The 5038-nt window shown below is 36.2% G+C and overlaps 1 long non-coding RNA gene across 1 annotated transcript; it reads right to left on the bottom strand.

Moving 5' to 3' along the window:
* Window positions 1-1144: 1144 nt before the first annotated feature.
* Window positions 1145-3162, bottom strand: LOC127096718 (uncharacterized). Its single transcript, XR_007792782.1, has 2 exons — window positions 2569-3162; window positions 1145-2483 (listed from the first exon to the last, which is right to left on the bottom strand). It is a non-coding gene; the product is annotated as an uncharacterized LOC127096718 (long non-coding RNA).
* Between the last annotated feature and the right edge of the window lie 1876 nt (window positions 3163-5038).

The raw sequence follows: 5038 nt of genomic DNA, 5'->3' as shown, positions 1-5038 counted from the left end.
TTTGCCCAACGAACTATTTTTAAAAAAAAACCACAATATATCCCCCAACGGAAAAACTTATTTCTCAGTGCCTGCTAAAACTTGTTAGTAGGGATAAAACGAAAAAAAAAGAGATCAATCTCATTGGATTAGCATACTTTATACCTCATACATATCTAACTATCCATAGCTATCAATTTCACCAAAATAACATTTAAATTCCCAAGCAGCTGCCTTGCACAAAAGCTATCTTGTTCACCCTATATCTCAGTGGAGAATTGCTTTGCGACCTATCTTCACATTTCAATTGTTCTTGGTGGGAATTTTTTCGATATTTTAGTATTTAATCCTTTCCTACCTTTAATGTCTGAAAGCTGTTACTATCCATACATTCAGGTTTGAGAAGATTAAATATGGACAACTGTCATACCCCAAAATTCACCCTACCATTCACAAGTTCATCTAGGTCACTAACCCTAAGCATTTGCATATCCTGAAAAGCATTCATCTCATATACATGTCCATAATATCATAGCACATTCCACTTGCATTTGTAAAACATAAAAATCATGGATTCAAGGGGCTCGATCACTCGAGGCATGGAAGGAAGGTATGCATTCAAGATTTGAGATTCATCTGGTCATTCATGGAGCTTCATTGGTTTGTCCAATTCATCAGAGGTCTACTTATTCACGATCCTCATGCTTTGGTCAAGGGGCATTCATTCAAGGTGTTGCAATCATTTGGTTGGTTTTGTTTGGTTGAATTTCAAGTCTTGGAACTTGGCATATTTCATCTGGTCTGAAGGCACTGTGTTGTTCAGTCAAGTCCATTTTGATTCATTCTATCGAGTCATTATTCAAGTTCATTCCATACAAGTCATTACATATCATTTCATCCAAAAATACACATTTTTACCTAAGTTGACCTTTGGTCAACTGTTGACCAAAGTCAACCATCTAACCAAAATCCATTTTAATCATCTTCATAGTTTTTAATCCACTTTTAAGCATCTTCACATTTGAAAACCATTCTTAGTCATTTTCATAAACCCGTTTTAACCCAAAGTCATCTTTCACCTTTTAAATCATGTTCATGTTAACCGATTTAAACCATAAACCATTTTCCATTTTTTACCATTAACCATGTTTGTACTCCTTCCACATTTCAATAATATCTCAACCTTAACCATATATTCAATTCACATGCCATATACATTCAGATTCCATAGGCATTCACTTTTCCGTTCATATCAATACCATACATTCTAATTTCAAACCAAATTCTATACATAATTTTAGCAACCTGCACAAAAGAAACACCAAGAATTCAGCATCATACTATAGTTGAAAAACTCAATCCAAACGCACTTTAATCACCAACCGATCCAACCTTTTAAACTCTCCAATTCAGAACTGTCATAACAAATCATAACCACCAAAAACAGGATTTGATACTCTCAGGCTTTGCCAATAGTCTCAAAGAGAGGCTAACAATGATAATAATCTTTATTATCCAACATTGGAAGATCTCAAAACTGATGGCATTGGCATGTTTAGAATGCATTAGAAAACTGGTGAGCCCATTATCGTTAAGCAAGTATTTGATAGGCCATCAATTTCAAGATGAGACCCATCGGTCATATGGAGAGGCATTCTAGAGACTACATATGCAAATATGAAAGGGAAGAAGAAAAAATGAAACAAAACCTCCAATTCCAACTTCTTCAATCCCTACACAGAACCCTGCAAAACCAACATTCCAACTAACCTAACATCAACAAAACCATAACAGAAAATTCAAAACTTCAACGAAAACTTCAGCCGTTCTAACCGCCTAACCAACTCTCTAACTGTCATAACAGAAACCATTTCCAACCTCTCAAAACAACTTCCCTTCAACTACATAACAAAATCATCTCCCAAAAAACCTTGCTCTCGAAGAACCTTCAACAAAAATTCAAGAAACTCCCTCTTAACCGAACTCATTCAAAATGGAGCTTCACCATAACCAACTCAATAATTCCAACCACTTGTAACTGAACTCCTAACCTCCCTAACCGAATTAACAACCGACTCCAGCTGTCACAACCAACAAACCTGCTCACAATTCTTAATAACCTCTTCAACCCCTCATAATCAAAGGGAGAACCCTGCATCATCTTCTCCTCAACCATCCCCCTCCACCCTTTTCTTCACCCTCATAAAACCTACACCACCCTCCTCAAAAACAGAACCCTCTCTCATTTTTCCAAATGGCTTCAACCAACCACCCTTCATCATCCTCCATAACTCTCATTCTCACCCTCAATTTCCACAATAGAATTGTGTTTATAGCTTCACTCTCCAAAAACCTTCACAAGAACCACAAAAAGAATGCTAACCGAACCTCAAAAAACTCCATAACCAACTTCTTAAGCCAACCTGTAACGACCTCAAACACCTGAAAAAAACCTTCATTCCTCCATACATTCAACCACACTTCGATCCCAACTTCACGATAATCTTCAAACACAACAGAAACAGAAAATTGAAGAAAGAAAGAGATTATAGAAATAGAAGCATTGCAAGTCGAAGGAGGAGAACTCACTGAAACGATTCAAGGTGTTCACGATTCATCTTCAGCAAAAAAGGCAACTTGACTCTTCATCTCAACGCCACACGCGTAACATACGCGCAAGGCTTCGTTCTTCATCTTCATCACGAACGCAATAGCGTCTTCATACCAATACGCCACCACGAATATGAATAACTCTCTTCACCTTCGTGTCCAAGGAGCGCACGGACCCAAGTGAACCTCTTCATCCCAATTAACCGCGAGCAGAAGAGAGGATCAAACGACGAGGGGGAGTATCTCGGTTTCCTTTGTTCAAGGGTGAAGTTCGAAATCCTTGCGCCGTGTGTGGAAGTCCTACGTCTGACCTGTGATTTTCGATGTAAGGAATCGAACATCGCGTCGATTTCGTTTCTCGGCCGCACTATTCATATGCTTCACGGTGAGGAAGACGTCTGTTTGAGGTATGTTTCGGATCACATTTTTGGTAGAGGTGGAAAGCATTTTCCCATGGAGTCTTCATGAAACCGGGTTTAGGAGTTCTTCTCAAGATTTGGGCTTCAGGCCCAAGCGATCCTCTTTTCACAATCCACCACATACTCCCCAATTCATTCATACCCCCTGGCCCATTAATTCAACTCATGTCCATCCTAATCAATTAATCATTAAATTAATTGTTAATTAATTTTATTTTAATCCTATTTTTTTGCTAATCATAATTCTGTTTCGTTAATCCAGGTTAGAATTACAAAAATTCTTGATTTTAGGAATTAGAAATTAATTCACTCTTTTAGTGTGTAATTAGCCTTATTCAAGTTTAATTAGGATTAGATTAGGTTTAATCAAGTTCTTTAGATTAGATTTAATTTTTCTTCTTATTTTTTCATAATTAACTCATGATTGATCAACCTTGCCATGATTAGAATTTTAGTCATTAAGTCTTGATATTCATTTTTGGGGATTTTTGTTGAGATTAATATGGTTAATGTTGACTATATCATGTATTTTCCATTAGGTTAATTTTCCGTTCAATTGGACTTTTTGTATGGTGATTTGTATGATGATGTAGGTTAGATTTAATTCTTGAATTTAGATTGTTAATGTCACATTCAATTGATTTGATCCTAATTCATGTTTAGGTGGATTTTAATTTTTAGAATTAATAGTCACTTTAATTGTCCATTTAATCATTTCGTTGGCTAATGATCATTTTGAGTAAATTGAAAATCCCATTTCAATTTAAGTGATCAATGTTTTGTATGTCTAACTTCATTTTCCATGATAACATGATAGATCTTTAATTCTTTTGTCATTGATTATTCCATTACCATTCGAATTGATTTTAACCATTGAGTATGTTTACATATTGTTGTATCATTCTCATTCATTTGACTTAATCTCATGCTAACCCGTTTGTTGCTTTGTGTTTTCGCATGTGATTTTGAGATTTAAGCTCACTCCTAGCTAGCCATGCTCCTAACCATTCCATTCTCATTCAATAGCTTTGAATTTTTTGAAATACCATGCCACTTGTATGCTTTAGGCATGGTACATAGTTTAGTAGTTTATAACTTATATTTTCTTTCCATTCCCATGTATGTTGTATTGTGTGGATCCATCCCCCATTGTGGGTCAAATGTTCCCCCACACCATGATCATGTAATAGCTTAGATTTATTGCTTTCCAGTTAATTCACCATGCATGATAATAAAAAAATATAAATACAAAAGGGTAAATAAAGCATTTCAAAAGAAACAAAAGGTACTTGATTCAACGTCAAGTCGTTTTCCAAATAAAACTCACACCATTGAACGTGAATACTTAATCCAACGTCGAGTATTCCCCATCCATTCCATGATCTATTCACATCTTCTCCATTCTCTTCTCAATCTCAATCTATCTCTCACCTCCATTCTTCACACACTTTTTCATAATAAACTCAAACACTTGATCCAACGTCAGGTTCCTTTTTCAAAACCATTTTCATAACAAATTGGAATGGAAAATGGGGTATACGTGTTTGTACACAACATTCAAGTACTTGGGTTGTCAACCATACCTAGCCTAAGGACCCGACACTTGAATTTCCCCCTTAAAACATCTAATGATTTAAACAAGTTAAATCTAGGTGCTATGAGGGAGAAAAAGAGTAGTTAGGACTCCATGGTCCTCTCGATTCCCAAGTACTCTGATTGTTGACTGTACTTAGTCAAGGGTCGGATACTTGTCTCCCTCTAAGTTCCAATGATTAGATTTGTCAAACTCTTTTCATAATTCCAATCTCTTTTTGGATGAAAAAGAGTGGTTAGGACAACATTGTCCTCTCAACTCCCGAGTTCTTGGACTGTGGATTGTATCTAGCCAAGGGTCTGATGGTTGTCTCTGTACATAAAATCAACCCCAACAAATAAAATCATATTTTTCCTTAGGTATTTCTCCTCAAAACCTTTCAAAAAGAACGCGCTACTTCAGTTCTACCGTGAACGAAGCTTAAGCCTCCATATGT

Source organism: Lathyrus oleraceus, chromosome 6 (genome assembly GCF_024323335.1).
Source record: "Lathyrus oleraceus cultivar Zhongwan6 chromosome 6, CAAS_Psat_ZW6_1.0, whole genome shotgun sequence".
NCBI classification, from domain to species: Eukaryota; Viridiplantae; Streptophyta; class Magnoliopsida; order Fabales; family Fabaceae; genus Lathyrus; species Lathyrus oleraceus.
Note: the sequence above shows the minus strand (reverse complement) of the source record. Positions and strands in the feature narration are given on the sequence as shown.